The sequence below is a fragment of the Homalodisca vitripennis genome, chromosome 8, assembly GCF_021130785.1.
Source record: "Homalodisca vitripennis isolate AUS2020 chromosome 8, UT_GWSS_2.1, whole genome shotgun sequence".
Taxonomy (NCBI): domain Eukaryota; kingdom Metazoa; phylum Arthropoda; class Insecta; order Hemiptera; family Cicadellidae; genus Homalodisca; species Homalodisca vitripennis.
The window spans coordinates 67,702,779-67,720,772 of NC_060214.1; the positions used below are offsets into that span (position 1 = coordinate 67,702,779).

General features: G+C 35.1%; 1 protein-coding gene across 1 annotated transcript in view; it reads right to left on the reverse strand.

Annotated features, from left to right (window-relative positions):
- The window catches only part of LOC124367668 (protein yippee-like 2), a 231,823-nt gene extending 227,740 nt beyond the window's left edge, over positions 1–4,083 (reverse strand). The window contains exon 1 of the mRNA XM_046824675.1: positions 3,889–4,083. The gene's annotated coding sequence lies outside the window, so the exon portion shown is untranslated. The remainder of the gene's footprint in view (positions 1–3,888) is intronic.
- Positions 4,084–17,994: the final 13,911 nt, after the last annotated feature.

Here is a 17,994-nt window from a genome sequence, read left to right on the forward strand (position 1 = left end):
TAAAGTGTCATCTTTCGGCTCTTTTCATTTACCTTCGATGTAACCAAATTCGATTACCTTATGTGCAAACATTCACGGATTTGTATAATGAGGTTGTTTTCATAATAGCATTTAATAGTATTTTCTTTGAATTAAATAATTTATTGATCATTGATGCAATCTGAATTTAAAAAACACTACTGATCAAGCACTTTACAATAAAAATGTTTTAAATTTTAAATGTAAACTAATGTTTCTGCCTCTTTGATGAACTTCAGTTGAAATCAGCTGTTAAGTATCAGTTCGCTTTGTATTACGTGTCGTAGCGCAGTCTGTCGGATCCAATTTAAAACACACCAACATCAACAACAATTTATAATTAAAAAAATTAATGAAATAAACTATTAAAATCTCTAAAAGTATGCCTATGTTACTTCCAGGAACGTGTAGAATCACTGTACAAAATTTCACGATGTTTCGTGCATTGGTTCCAGAGTTACAACGGAACCTACAAACAAACATTCGCATTTATATATTTATATATATATATATATATATATATATATATATATATGTAATACTATTGAATGAACTTTTAAAAGTTACATATTCATTACACTGCTTTTACACGTGACAACCATGCCAAACAGTTTCCAGAGAACACACTCATATTATTTATGTTCCATGGAAATAACATACTTATAAAACGTTTTCAATACGTTAAACTTTTCCTAAGAGTTTCTGTATGGCATGGCACCAGCTGGAAGACTAAAGGAAGACAGGTACAAAGGTTGGGACTGTTGGGGTGCGTGAAAGGGACGCGTAAACAACTGGTAGATACAAATCTGTAGTATGGAAGTTAGTATAGGCTTCAGATCAAACAAGTGGGTTTCCTTAACCTACACTGAACTCTATTTTCTAGAAGTTCACAACAATAGACAGGCTGTAGAGCAAACCGTTCCGTGTCCCTCGAGAGCATCACGATCACGATCAGGGTCACGGCAGGTACCGGGCGAGGAGGATGCGGCGCGAGCGGGGCCGGGGAGTAGGGCAAGAGTAATTGCAAAAACTGCCAGAGACGAGAGAACAAAGAAGGTTTTCGACCTGCCTCACGCCAGGAGTTGAGTGACCGGCCCGGGCCGAGCGCTGACCGCCAACCGTGCCGCAGACCTGGGCTTCCCAGCCGAGCACTTCCGACCTCGCACTTCCCTCATCTCCACATCCCACATCCTGTATAGCCACTGTCTTCATTGTTGCTTTTGGTGGATAGGAAACCATTTCTTAAGGTGGAAGCCCATCAATTTGATCAAAAGGTTTAGAAAAAAACCACGCTTTTTTCGCATTTTGACAAAACATGATTGCAAGTTCCTAACATTTTATAAAACAAACATAATAAGTAGATCTCCTTATAACCTTCCTCTGATTTCCATGGCCACAGTCGAATTTGCAAAGATTCTCACAATACTTTCAAAACAGAACTCGATGGAATTGGGTTTCTTATATATTTTGCATTCAGTGGCAGCGTCAAACGCCTTATGGCACACAATCACAGTGACCGTAGTGGGTCTCACTCAGTACAGACCAGCAATGGTGTTAACTACTGGTACATGTGTCATAGGTGGACAGTTATTGCACATTAGTTTAACAAATTAATTGCGGTCCGGCGTTCTTATCTACTCGTACAAAACTGACTCTTGGTAAGGAAGTCATACCCAAGTCCGAAGATACCGTACATCGCTGAATATTTGACACATTTGTACAATTGAAAATGTTCAAACATTCACTCTCAATCCAAAAGAGAGTTCATTGTTCAAACATTCGCTCTCCATCCAAAACAGACTTCATTGTTCAAACATTCGCTCTATATCCAAAATAGAGTTGAAAATATTTCATAATTTTGATATCTACTTTTTCTTACATAGGAACCGTCCGTTCTGTTAAGATGAATTTCATATCCTACCTTAAGAACTTTTTATCAACCCATTTGGTGGACCCAATAACGTTTAATTATACTAATAAAAATCCGATCTCTTTGTTTCTTTTACGTCTACGTAACTCGTTAAGTGGCAACAATTATCGGATAACGTTCCTCGCAGATACCCTATCTTCGCCTTTAGTTTCCTTAACAATGGCGTCTGCATCGGTATCGGAGCTTGAGCTGTGAGATCGCTCCCATGGGTCTGCGCAACTCGTCGTTCTAATTTCCACAAACTTTAGTACGTAATATATCAAGGTGAGGAAATAACACGGTGGCCTCAATTCAAATGGGTTGTCCAATCAATTTCAGGAGCGAATCTCGCTGAGTTTAAGCATGGCATTTCAATTCCTGCGAACGTCAAATTAATGGCTAACTACATACAGCGAACAGAAATTTATACAATGAACATTGTTAACTGAGAAGTAACGAAGAAAGCTTTCCTTCAGGAACGAAAATCGTGGTCTTTGATTTCATTATTAATTCTAAATTAAATGAAGTTTGTCGTATATTTTACATGTTAACTATTCCATACTTGACCATATTGAATGTTAAATAATCAAAACTGATTCCATTATGAATGTATTCAAAAAGTGTTACAGCATTTATGTCATATTATAATGAACTCAGAGGCTGATTTGGAATCTTGATCAAATGTTTTGGTTTTCGTACAGCACAAAAGTGGCATGGAAATCGATATGGCATAATGTCAGGTAATGTGACATACATGTTTTACACTGAGTTTTAAGTTAAAATTCTAAAACAAGTTACAATTAAAAACAATTCAATTAAAAACTGAACCAACTATATGACAACAATGTTTTTAGTCATATCTATGGTACGAATTATGAATTTAGAAAGATAATTAACTATCTTAGGTCTACAACAATGGTCCAAACTTAAATATGTAAAGAGTTATACCACATAATATACAGTTGGTCTTGTGAACAAGTACAGTTGTTTGTACAGTATATGGATTTATAGAAACATGACAGTCTCAGATATTGTTTAAATTTGGTGCTTGCTCTTAACTACCCAGACGTGGAAAGTATTTATTTTAATTTCATTTTTGGCATGTTTAAATGATAAAGGTTGGAGTGTGCAATAAGAAACATGGTATTTAAATAGCCATATTGATTTATGCTACGTGGTAACAGAAACCATAGTAATGTTTAGAAAAAGAAGTATATTCGTTATAATAATATATTAAAAGATCCCATACAGGTCTTTTTACACTATGTTAATGTTGATGTAGTTATCTTGAGAAAAATTAAATATTGTAATGACATTGTATACAGCTAAAATTGTGTACACACACTTAATCTTAACTCAAATGTAATTGTTACTTCGTTATTTGTTTCTATATGATATTTTGTTGAATTCAATTCTTACTAATTTCTCAATTAAATTCGTTGAACATATTCTGAAACCAAAAGAATTGAATGACGTAAAATAACTAACTTATTCTGGTTTAGTTTTAGCTCTGGCGAAGCCCGTCCACTGTTGTCAAGCGACCCCCTTCCACTCCCCCTCCCACGACCTCCCTGCCAGCTGATTGCCAAAACAACAACTCGCAGACAAAGAAAACAGCGAAATTGTGTAATAATTTAACTGGACGAGCTCGTCAAGTCGATTCTTGTTTGATTTCATGCAAGTGTTGACATGTTAGTCGACACTTAATACATCTGTAGCACAATAAATCCTTAGTTCGCGATCAGCACACAAAGAAACCCAACTACGCTGCAAAGTTCTAGGTCAAGTCCGACCTGGTGAAAATCAATACAGACTTTTCTAAATACATTGCACATTATCTGTCAACGAGATGTCATTCCGTCAAAATTAACATATTTCAGGTTGTCCAGAACCAATAAGGAAGTTATTGGCGAAAATTCTGCTAGTGAGACAATGACATTTCTGATAGGCCTAAAACTAACCTCCACGAAGGAATACGGAATTATCCACTCCTTGCAGTGTTGCTCTTGTTACGGATGTGTTACAAACAAGATTGCTGATCTGCGTCTGAATCTTTGACAGTACAAAGTCACTACGCACCAACCACCAGCGAACAGCACAACCAGAATGGTTTTGTTTCGTCTGCCTAGACTGCAGTCGACGCGATTACTGAAGTGGACGAGTGCGCAGCCCTGGCGCGCAGGTCCCACAGCTGCTTCGATCTGGCCGCCTCTTCCAGTAACTACGTCGCACACTCACAGATACAATAGTGATTGTAGCTGCTGATGGTTTACACCGAGGTTGGATTAGTTGCTAGTAGTTCATGCAAAGGAAGTTAGTGATCGTGATTGGAATTGAGCGTACAAAGTCAGTTTCTCTGTGATCCGTTTTATTACCAGTTTCATTTTCTACATACAAAATTTAAACATGATAATATAATAACAATCTGTTTCGTGTGTAAAACTGCAAATGTTTAGGACGTTTTAAAAATGGAAAAGTAAAATAAAAAGTCGTGCCAACATACAGTAGTTCTGTGCTGCTAAATTGACAAAGATGATGACTATGGAAAGAGAAGATACTGATTGTACAAATTCTACTTTGATTATGAAAACTTGGGGTTTGATCGTTTGCTCAAGTTCGAGTAATTTTACTTTAAATGGATTTATTACGTGTGGTTTAATCATCAAGGGTTTGAAAGTCTAATAAATATGATTGTATAACGGACTTAGTAACGAAGGAAAAACTAAGAACATACTTTAGTTATTTATGTATAAAATCCCTTAATAACTATAATACCACCCAGTCGTACTTTAATATTAAATTAAAAAATATTTTAACTTAAATTTTTAACTGAATTACTTGGATAATATTCCGGCATTGTTGTGTATTGATTTATAATTCACAGAAGTATAACCAACAGCTACGTCTTTTGCAGTTACCTCAGTTAGTATTTGACCATTATTATTAGCCTAGGTCTTCCCCAAATGTGTTTAGCAGATAATATAATCTAGACAAACCATATACAAATTATTAACTCTGTAATTTTAGGGATGAAGTTTAAAAAGTAATCTTATAATGAATCAACATTATTTTTTTATATAAGGTGGGCCTATTATTGTTGAAATTTCGAAGGTAAGATACTAGTAATGCAGCATTGAAATGTTTCAACCATAGGCGTACCCAGCGAGGAGCGGGGGGGGCAATCGCTTCCCCCCTGTCGAAACAAAGAAATAAATTATTATAACGTGACGATTTGAAACAAACGTATTTTGGGCGATGCCTGTTGTTGTTTGCCACATGGGGCCAGCACCTTACAAACATACTATACCTGACTGACATTGCATTTAATCGTTTTTTTGGTGTTATTAATTCTTAGGGCAGTAGTCCAGGTATTACTTCTAGTGTAAACTCGTCTTATCTTATCAGTGATAAACGCGCGCCGCTTATCTTTTGCCTGTAATGAAACCTCCATTAGTTCTGTGAGTTATACTTAGTTTTTCTTGTTCAATAAAGCGTGGTGAGTTGATCTGGGCTTGGACTTTGCAAGCTCGAGTTAATTTTTTTTTCTAAAAGAGCAAGCAGTGCAAAGCGCTGCGCAGCGGGCAAGCATCGCGTGATCTGAGTTTTGAATAGGCAAGCTAGGGTCTTTTGTGCTGGCCCTTAAACGAAAAAGACCCGCCACATGGTATAAATAGTATAAAATATAGAAGAATCTAGCAACTTGCAGGAATCTGTAAAAAGAATGTTTGAGACATTTTGCATGTATTTTTCATTGTTGACATAGTGGATGTGTAAACATTGAAATATATTAAGTTTTTTATTTGACGGATACGTAAACAGTACATTACATAATACAAAACATAATTATTCTTTACAGCCTGAACAACCCTGTATTGCCTAATAAGATTTCTAGGCAAGCCTGCGGTTTCGACCATTTTGGCTGAAGTTTTTAATGTAAAATACCTTTGTTGAGTGACTACTTTTAATTATCTTTTGCGGCTCGGTGTTATATGTTATACTATCTTCAATCTATAACATGTACTGGTTTATTTAGGCCTATTTCGTTAGTGTTTGAAAGTTGTTATGTAGGATTTTTAGTAATAACTAGGCTATACGTATAATTTATGTAATAGTAAATGAAAAAATATATACCGTACATATTATATTTATAGGGACACACAGACATAGACTGTAATTATTACCATACTACTATCACCAAACTGGATAAAAATAAGAGAGGCCTAAATTATATTTTTGCAAAAACAATTTTCTGGTGAAGTGTCGTCAAATAATATTTGGACACCCCGTATTAAATAACCTGATCTCGAGTTTCAAACACTGTACTCCACACTTTCATCTCGACATTCCATACTCTGTCCGGAGAAAAGTGTCCTCTGAAAGAGATCGACCTGTCAATAATTCGCTGTTTCCATTATTGATCAGTTTTATTAATTTAACCCAAAAAATGTAAAAGGGAATAATAATTGAGAAAAATGTTTTTTCTTAAATAATATTTATATAATACTTTGGAAAACGGCATTAAGGGGGTTCGGTAAAGCAAACCCATAAATAATATGATTTTTTCTTTTGTACGATTATTTCTGAACATTTTGGTAAAAAGTTACTAAATTCCGATGAAGGGGAGAAATTTCAAAATATACATAACAAACTAAATGCACACCAACTTTTCTTGAATTACGTGCAAATATAAAAAAAAAACTGAGGCCTCAAACGAACAGTACGATTATGAGAAAATTTTTCACCATCCCCTTGCCGTGATGGAGAGATAAAACCCACTTTTAAGGACCTGAGTGTACCTGATCTAAAAAAATAAAATAAAATAAGAAAAATGCACTGCATGTGAATGAAATAATCTAGAAACGCCTTCCAAAACCCGTGTTTGTAAGTGTACATACTCTTCACTGTGGAGGATATGACGCCATAAACTCTTTTAACAAAGAAAATATAGCTCGGTGTATGGTTTTACAAAAGCTGGGCATGGTAAAACAGACTCTGCAACACCATGAGAAACCTTTATATATGCCGTATTCCGGCTACATAAAGTTCAGCGCATGGCCTCTGCATGTTGCCAAGAAAACTCGACAAGTTCTAAGAGGAAGCTGGAAGATGAGTGGGAAGACTTGGAGGACCCCCATAATTCCAATTATGGAACAGGATGTCACTAAACTACAAAAATTTACAACTAACCAAATAAGACCAATTATTAAACTGTCTTTATTTACAATGTCCCGTAATTTACACACATTGTAAGTGCGAGGGATTGTGAAAAAGCTTAAAATATACGAAGTCTTTTAAAGAAAACAACTTTTTATGTTTTAAAAATGTTGTTTATATAAATATATATTTAAAATAAAAAAAAAAAAAATACAAATGTTTTGCGCTCTAAATAATACAAGAGGTCCATATGATAAGGTCACAATTTTTAGAAAAAGCTTAAAATATACCAAGTCTTTTAAAGAAAACAACTTTTTATGCTTTAAAAATATTTTTTATATAAATATATATTTAAAATGAAAAAATATAAATGTTTTGCGCTCTAAATAATACAAGAGGTCCATATGATAAGGTCGCAAATTTTATCATGGTTAAACCAGTTTTTCCTGAGAAAAGGGTACATAAAGTACGGCAAAATAACATTGGAAGGATAAGCCTTACCGATCCCCCTGAAGCACCCAACATCTCTAGGTTAGTTCACAGAGCACAAGTAAGATAGCAGCACTGCTCGAGTGCCTGCAACAATAACACGAGAAGGCTGAAAGTACTAGCTGATATGTTTATGTTCATTGTCGAAGAATCGGCATGCCGGTATTGCGTAGTATTCTGATAGTGTTTTAAACTATGTTTGTGCAATATTGTTCTGAGTTTGTGAATAAGTATTTGCAATGAGTGATATAGAAACTCGTCGTGTTAAAAAAGTAGTGTTATTAAACAAGGAAGAAATGACAACCTTACGATTCAAGTGCAGGAGAAAATATTCCAAGTAAGAAACCCCATGCTGCACTAGCTAGTTACTTCTATAAATAATTTTGTAAAGAACTTACTCATGAACAAAGTCATTTGCTTTTTGGAGCTCTACAAAGTAGATTAAGGTCGTCTGAAAGGTACCTACTTATTGAACCACGTGGAAATGGCACATATAAGCCGTATATGGGATGGGAAATGTGGAAGCCATGATAGCGCTGGCGCCTATGCACATTTACATATTATACAGACTCTGACGGTTCTGGGGGAAATGTACAAGCGTGTGCTAAGACGTTCAAAGGAATGTTCTGCGTTTCTCCCAAAAAGTTACAAACGCTGCAGCTTAAAAAGGGAGGTTGTTTGGTCTTCGAAGGCAATATGGATCATAAACCACAGTCATATCCACAAACTTAAGTTTTCATACCATGATAGAAACCTGGTTATTGACCACATAAATTCATTTCCCTGGCATAAAAGTCACTACAACCGTAAAGAACATTACAAATGATTTTTTATCTCCTGACTTGCATAACATATTGTAAAACAAGTAAAGTTACTATGTTCAGATTTTCAAAAACGATTTCCTCACTCTTTAAGTTCAAATGTTTGTCATCCGACACTTGTAAAGGGTGCGATCTTTTCAAGGTCAATTACAAGCTCGTGGAGGCGAAAAGGTGGAAATAAAACTTAAGCCAGAACTTTATCACCGAAAAGTATAAAAAGGTCGTGAATGTTAAAACAAACATGTCTTCTCTCAACTTTCCAAACACGCCAGTTCTACTACTTTATATATGGAATTCCAACAAGCAATGTTGTGTTTCCCATGTTTACGCACAGTGATATGTTTTACAGCAGGCAACTGTCGTGCTACAACTTAGGAATTCATGTTGGCGACACCGGATCAGCATTTGTGTGTGTGTGGCGTGGCACGAAGGTAATAGAGGTCAAGGCGCAAACTATATAGCTTCTTGTTTTTTTAACATTATTGATGTTAACATTTTTGCTCGCCCAAAGACTAGTTCTCTGGTGCGACAACTGGACAACTGTGGTGCCCAACATAAAAACAATGATTTTTATGGCAATCATCTACCTAGTTTAAAAAGGGATTTTACCACACAATTAGTGTAAAATATCTTATCGTCCATGTATATGGAGTGTGGCCGTGATTTCGGTGTAATTGAAAAACGCTGTAGACTGACAAGAGCAATGGTCCCCCCAAGATCTTATTAATGCTGTTGAAACAGCACGAGTGGATAATCCTTCTAAACAGGGACGTAGCCAGCGAGGGGTCAAAGGCGTCCGGACCCCCCCCCTCCAAATTTTCAATGACTTTTTAGTTAACTATTATTATTGTTTAAATAATTCAGTATTACTGACATGTACTGCTTAAAGATGCTTCTCAACAATGAAACGGGCCAAGAACTTTTAAGGGGAAAAAATGGGACCTTACACTTTGTCTACTACAGGAAAATATCAGTTTTCTGGACCCCCTATCAAACTTTTTTCTTGGCTACGTTCTTGCTTCTAAACTTATAAATATATTAACACAAAAGATCTTGTAATCAGTAAAGTGCCTCTCTTTTGTGTGTCACTCAAGAAACCATATGTTGTAAAAACAGCAAATAACTAGGGCTTCAAGGAGGTGACAAATTAAATGTCTTAAAAAAGCAAATACTCTCTCCTGCCTGATTTTTTTTTTTAGGAACAAAATTATATCTTTAAACTGAACAAAGTTGTATATTTCCGTGTTTATTCTAACTAAGACCTGTTTTTTCAAGATTTCAGAAAAATATCATATCAGGTTTAAAAATGGCGACCACACAATTTTCAAACTCACAAATGGGAGATTTTAGGACAAAATTACAAGGATAGTGAAATATGGTTTATTTATTGATATAAGGCTTATTTCCCTACTACAACTAGATACGGAACAGTAAAGGTTTTACTGAGAGCCATCACCCATTTAAAATACACTAATCGAGATACTATGCTGTTTAAGTTCTGATTAATGATTAGCTGATTGTTACAATCAACTAAATCCAACGTCTTAATTTTTTGAGCCAAGTAGACTTCGACGATGGCTCTGCCATAATGTTGGCAGATACCATACTGGCAGACTACGCGTAGAAATTCGTTGGAATCAATTTTGGTCCAGGTTTGATGTGAAATACTCACATCTACCTTGTTTGTTTCAAACCGGCCTTAGGCATGTATGCTTGGAGGAATGTAGCTAAATATTGTCCTACTTACATTCTGATTACTGCTCATTATGGCTTTTTTTATTCTCACTGTATTTGGATTTGGTCCTGGAGGGAGAGTATAAATAAACACTGGAACGTTGTATTGCAAGAACAACCGAAATACATCACAAAATTTTGTTATTATTTTGTAATTACAATCGAAGAGTTATGGAGGAGAGCTTTCAAAAGTTTGCAATTGTGATTCTGTTAATCTTCTATATTTTGATAACAACTTAATATTGTATGTCTAAATGTATCTTAACTTCCCTGTAAAAATAATCATAGGCGGAGATAACGGACTGGGTAGCTTATGAAAGCTTGCTCTAACATGTAGTTGTTCGTTTTCACTAATAGTTCCCCAAATAATATAAAAAATCCGCCTATACTGGGTGTTTAAAATTTATTCCTTTCAACGATGTTCAGCGTCCTAAGTATTCCATAATGTAAACATCTGGTGTACGACTGGATTCTTCACGATTGATGGACACATGTGTTTTGTATTCGCAGAATTGCACCTAGTGGGAAGGTATATAAATATGGTATTTACCCATTGGTCATTTAAATACCCAAAACAAGGGTACATTTTTTGTTGAAGTGTAGAGCAAACAAGGATTGAAACACAGCTATTTGCAGCCTTAAATTCAAATCAGCAACAATAATTATCCTTCGAAATAAAAAAAGTAAAAAATACATCCAAATAGTTTAGGGTTTTCATAATTTTTAACTGTTTCTTTCTTTCTTATTTCTTTAAATGCTTTTTTAAAGTGTTTTTTTAACTATATTCAAATAGTGGAGAAACACTTCTTATTGTTTTGAAATATATTGCAGTGTTAAATGAGAGTTGTTAGCATTTCATTACAGTGGTATTGTACCTGCGTCTAGCGGAATATAAATACACAAGCAGACAGACAGGCAACAGAAGAATGATGCCAGGACAATTAGTGATAGCTAAGCATCATATGCAAAATTTCAAGTGTATAGCTTAAGTTATTTTAGAGCATAGGCATAATTAATGTCCAACCAAACTCCATGATTGCGTACATCATCATCAAACTGACTGTGATAACTTTTACAGTCTCCTCGTCCCTTGTTTTTGTAAATACATTCTATAGCATATTATTTCTATTTTTGAGTATGTAATGTTGTGTTTTTAATCTTTGTCGTTTAATTGTACTCGTATGTGTACTATAATGATGTAAAGACACTTTTATCATGAAGTAATAAAAAATACACAGACAAAATCGAGTATCGAAAAGCCAACAGACGTAACTATAGTCTTACTGACAAATCCACCAAAGTAACTTTAATGTATTATTATTAAATGTTATTATTTCACATGTTAAAATATGAAATGACTACTCAGTTTGCTCAGACATTAGGTTATTCTACGATTCTCGTTGCCATCTCTGTTGCCCATAAGACCAATATAAAATGTTCGTTTTATACTCAGCCAAATCCTTTAGAGAGACCTGCACGATCATCGAACTCGATGTTATGTAGTCTATGTATGTATATATATATATATATATATATATATATATATATATATATATATATATATATATATATATATATATGTGTGTGTGTGTGTGTGCGTGTGCGTGCGTGCGTGTGTGTGTGTGTGCGCGCGTGTGCGCGCGTGTGCGCGCGCGTGTGTGTGTGTGTGTGTGTGTGTGTGTGTGTGTGTGTGTGTGTGTGTGTGTGTGTGTGTGTGTGTGTGTGTGTGTGTGTGTGTGTGTGTGTGTGTGTGTGTGTGTGTGTGTGTGTGTGTGTGTGTGTGTGTGTGTGTGTGTGTGTGTGTGTGTGTGTGTGTGTGTGTGTGTGTGTGTGTGTGTGTGTGTGTGTGTGTGTGTGTGTGTGTGTGTGTGTGTGTGTGTGTGTGTGTGTAATTGTTTAGTATAGGCCCTATTATATACACACTTTTAACACTTATTAATTTTTATAAGTGACAATAGCCTGATTTAATTTTCAATTAACGAACATTGAATCATAAAAAGTACTTGCTCCGCCAGAACTCGCCGCGTATCTCACTTGTACTATATATATTCACAATTCAAGTTTGTAGGTAAATCCATTCTCAAGATATCGTCTGGACAGACAGACATAAATGAAATTGTTCCAGTCCCTCGAGTGTTAGCCTACCAATCAGTCAGTAGGTTAGTTATTGCAGTAGGCTTTTGTTTACAATAGAACACTTTAAATACTTTTTAATAAGCTCCAGTTTTAATACTGGAAAATATAAACTAAGATTTGGTGGAACAGAGGGTGCTTGCTAACTACATAGTAAGAATGAAGTACATAGGCTAATTAATAAATATAATTAAATGCTGTCGTAAGAGTTACTTTTCAAAGTAACAAATGTTCAGCCATTTTAGTAAATATTACACTTATTATTAGCTAATCTAATTGTAGTTTTTTCATGTGAAATCAGACAAACTATGACTTAACATAATGTTTTGTTACAGATTACGGAGAAAAATGTGAATCTGATGATGAAAGCCTTTCATCGTTGTATATTGATGACTATATTCCAAAACAAATCGAGAATGATAAGCGACGATTCTATACACAATGATGGAAATGGTGAAGACAATATCAATAATGAATTAATGAGTGAAGAGCATGAAAATGAGAACCTAAATGAACATACAAATTTTGTAGTGGAAGAACATAAAAATGAAGATGTTATAAACTTTTCCTGCTGAAACCAAAAAGAAAAATATACTTCCACAAAAGTAAAAGTAACTAGAAAAAGGCAGAAAAATATGGAAGAATGGAAAGGAAGAAAACGGGCTAAGTGTAGAGAAAGTGACCTACCTGAGGCTACTGAAAAGGGAGAATTATGACCCGCAAAAACAGTTAATTCAGGAATTTTGTGCAATGAGAGTTGCCGCTACAATTTTACTCAGTCGATAACTTAAGAGCAGAGGGAGTCAATATTTTCCCCCTTTAACAAATTAGACATAAACGAGAAAATTTTGTTTTAAGAGCTTAACAAATTTGCCAAAATAAAAGAAAATTGGAGCATAAAAACATAAAAACGCTTAAAACCAATAAAATATGTCTAGAATTGGTAGACTAACAACTGGATACAAACATTCTCCCATTTCGTTGTTTGGGAGTAAGTGTGAAAAAGGTGGATTTGATGCAAAAATCAAGAAATTTGGTGCTCCTGAACCTGACAAAAAGGAAACCACACGGTCAGACCCAGCCGAAGTTACTGGCTATGTAATCGAGCATATTTCCAGTTTCCCAGCTGAAAAATCACACTACTCCAGGAATTGCAATATACACAACAAATATCTTTCTCCTCTACTTTCGATCCCAAGAATACATCAACTTTACCTGAATAAATGCTAAAATGGTGGACACGATGAACTATCATAGAGGCTACTTACAGTTTAATTTACAATAATTAATTCAATCTCACTTTTAGTCATCCCCAAAGTGACAAGTGTGGATCTTGTGATTTAGATAGTGCTAACGAAGAGCACACTGTAAACTACAGATCAGCTTTTGTTGACTCTCAACAACTTAGATAAGAAATATGTCAGAGACTCCAAGAACACTGTATATATCTCTGTAGATTTACACTATGCCACTATCAAGTCTTAGTAGCTCAAAAGCTTTTTATTTAAGGCAAATGTGGTTTTATAACTTAGGAACCCACATACTAACAAAAAATGTAGAAAAACCCCGTATTCTGCTCATGGACCAAAATCAAACTTCCACAGGTTAGCTCTTTTTCTCCGAGTTGTCGAAGTGGATTCAGCCCTCAGATGAAAAGATCATCTTATTTTGTGGACAGGCTCATGTTCTGGGCAAAATAAATACTTTTTGGTGGTGTGTTTGTTTTAATATCTAGTAGGGTAAGGTTTTTGTTCAAAACCATAGATGACAAGTTCCCAGAGGTGGGGTATTCATATTTACATTAGATTTGAGCGTTTGGACGCCTTGAGAAAATATTGTGGAAATACCAAAACATTTATATTCCTGAGGAGTATCGTGAGGTTATTGCTTGATCAAGCAAAACGAATATTTTGATAGACGTGCAATTTCACTTTGCAATTACATAAAATGTGACGATAACATGACACTAATAAATGGGGGGGAGATGGAAACTTCTTAATGAAAAGGTTAATTTCAAAACTGGAATTAAATAGATTTGCATGGAAATGTTTGAACCGTATCTATTAATAGTCTTACGATTATTACACAACTTTCAAAATGGTATGTATTCTCAAGTAAACGATCTCCCATCGCTTTTACCTGAAGATTTTTACATCCCAAGACATCTTCAAAACACTGGATCCCTATCCAAAGAAAAGATATACAATCTAAAAGAACATATTTGCTTCGTTCCGGAGAAGGATAAGTAATTTTATGAAGCCATAACTCAGCAAGAAACATTTTAACCCACATTATCCTACTGCTACCTATATAGGACATCCTGTCTCGTGTATTAACTGTGTTTAGTCATCATGGTCACATTAGTATCAGGCAGATGTGAGTTATAGCAGGTTATGACATCAGTTTATCCCACATTATCCTACTGCTACCTATATAGGACATCCTGTATCGTGTATTAACTGTGTTTAGTCATCATGGTCACATTAGTATCAGGCAGATGTGAGTTATGAAGATGATAAAACACCCAAAGCTTGCTTAAATGCAGTTTTAATGTTTACAATTTTTCAAACCAAATATAAGTGTTTACCTGACACCAAAGTTCTTTTATTTTTGCATATAACCATTGATTAAAGAAAATACATATTAAAATTTTAAACATTTTTCTTAGATAAAGTGCAAATTAATATTTTTCAATAACGAAAGAAAATTATAATAAATCTTTGTAACTGTAACTTACAGAAACATTTATACGCTAGTTAGCAGCGTGAATAAAAAACCCTGATCCAAAATTTCAATATAAATAATTACAGTAATGTACCTTTGAAGAAAAACTACTCAAAAACTAAGTTTAAGGTTTTGTTACAGACCTCCTTCATACACTCTTCCCTTCAATGTTGTTTCATTGTTTTTTTATGGTGGCAGTTATATTTCATTGAGGCATTTGTATTGTATAGACGCAGCTATCTTATATAGAGAATATTTTTATAAATAGAGGCATATACCTTGTATGGAGTTGAGACACTCGTCTTGTGCGCAGGCAATTGTCTTTCATGGATTGGAGACACTCGTCTTGAGTGAAGACAATTGTCTTGTATGGAGCTGAGATACTCGTCTTGAGTGGAGTTGAGATACTCGTCTTATGCGCAGGCAATTGTCTTTCATGGCGTGGAGACAATCGTCTAGAGTGAAGACAATAATTGTCTTGTATGGAGTTGAGACACTCGTCTTGAACGCAGGCAATTGTCTTTCATGGAGTGGAGACACTCGTCTTGTGTGCAGACAACTGTCTTTTATGGAGTGGAGACACTCGTCTTGTGTGGAGGTAATTATCTTGTATGCAGTGTTGAAACTCTTCTTGTGTGCAGACAACTGTCTTTTATGGAGTGGAGACACTCGTCTTGTGTGGAGGTAATTATCTTGTATGCAGTGTTGAAACTCTTCTTGTGTGCAGACAACTGTCTTTTATGGAGTGGAGACACTCGTCTTGTGTGGAGGTAATTATCTTGTATGCAGTGTTGAAACTCTTCTTGTGTGCAGACAACTGTCTTTTATGGAGTGGAGACACTCGTCTTGTGTGGAGGCAACTATCTTGTATGAAATGGTGACACTCGTCATGTGTGGAGGCAATAAATTGCCTTGTGTGGAAGGAATTGATTTAAATGTGAAGGAACTGAAAATTACCCCGGCCCGGTATTCCGAGGATAGAATGTCCATCCATGGAGTTGAGAGAATGGTATTCTTTACCCTACGTAATCATTTACTTTTTATTTATAAGATTTCAGTTCTTTATGAGAAAATATAAAAAATCCAAAGAGGCGAAGCTGACAACCCTATATCGGTTCAGCTTCAAGCTGAACTGAGAATGCACAGGCTTTGATCCTGCCTCATCAGCCTCAAGTTTGGCTGTTTTATGTGATTTATTTAGTTACCAGGGTTTATATTGAGCTTAATTTGACTATTTTCTGAAAATAGGACTGAATTAGTTTGTTACATTAAACATTTTCACAGAGTTATTCTTTCTAGTCTGGAAACCGATTGCAAATAAGCCCGGACCACATGGATCCCTTTGATCCAAAATGCAAATTCAACTTTGACAAAATTTGAAAGAACTGAGTAGTTTGGATTGGAGTATATGATAAGAAAGAAGTTAAATTAATGTATTAATTATTATCAAAAGAGCATTTCTTAAGAAAATTGTTTGATACTTTTGGTAATGTTTTTGTTTTTGTGGTTCAGATTGTGTAAGATAAAGCCCTAAGTAATCCTTAAAAATTATGTAGCTGTATTGTTAGTCAAGAAGACGGAAAGCATAACACATGTTTCTTTTTACAAATATAAAAAATCTCCATTACATTTATAAAAATAAAACAAACTAGACATACTTTGAGTCTGTTTTTCAATATTCAATCGCGACGTACTGAGGACTAAATAAGAACAGTGTAACTTCCAGAATCACCCAATCTCGCAATCTTCTACTGCGCAGCATTACCATCGCGTCGTGTTAATTTTGAGACGCAATAAAACTACAGTTGTGTTCAGCCGATATTGCGTCATGCCATGTGCAGGCGCTCGCTTTGCATTCCCAGAAAGTAGCGTCTGATCGTCAGAAAGGAACGTTTTTGCTCAATGCAGACAGCTGATCCCTCCCACCGCAACCACCACAGCCGAATTCCAAGTTATCAATCCAAATAATTTAATGTTCAAGGACAGTACAAAACCTCTAGGAAAATTGTTTTTATTCACTACAGCTAAGATAATACAAAATAACTTATCCATCTAACTTTGTTAATAGTAAATAATATTGATGTATGCAAATACTGGTACATTAAAGTAACTAAACTCTTCACATTATAACTTAAAGTACATGATATAAATAATATTTAATACTATTACACTGGACAAGTATACAGGGTGCTCACAAAAGGGTGTCACAAACTTTAGTGGATGATAGTATTCCACATTTCAATCAAAATGTCATATAAACATAGGTCAAGAAATGTCTCGTTTAGCCGCTAGCCGCTATTTTGTAATAAATAATAACAAACCGACAAGCCAGGAGCAACAAGCAACTGATACCTCTCAATTGCGACATGATAGGCGCTCGAGGCTTTGCAAGCGTATCTTTAAAGTAGTTATGCTTGCTTTTGCGTTGACGGATTTCGTTAAAAAAGTACTGTTGGAATTGTTATAAAAATGTAAAAATAGCTGGTACCTTGTCAAGTTTTTATAACCTATGTAAAGCAGCTGGTGGATATCAAAAGACAAAATGTTTGCTCCTCCCAGCTTGTGCAAGCAGACATTTCTCAATCTATGTTTATATGGCATTTTTTGTTTGAAATTATGAGTACTATCAGCCACAGAAGTTTGTGACACCCTTTTGTGAACATCCTATATAAACAAGCCTACCTACCGGATACAATAGCCTTTCTAAGTGTTCATTTTCTGCAAAAGTATTTTTTGATTGAGTTTTATTTATTTCAATCTATTCTGGCAAGTTGTCAATAAACTTAACAGAAAAATCAGGTCACAACATAGAACAATCAATGAACGTGACAAAACATAACGAAAGTTCACATAAAAAGTGGAGTGCCTTTAATTTTGATGTTTACCTTGCTATGAAGACTACATTGTAGATTGATTTAAAATGTTGCATCTTTTTATGAAACCAACTGATCCAACAAAGTAACTTCTTTACGTGTGTACTTTTACCATCAATTTTAGTTGGTGAGTGTTTAT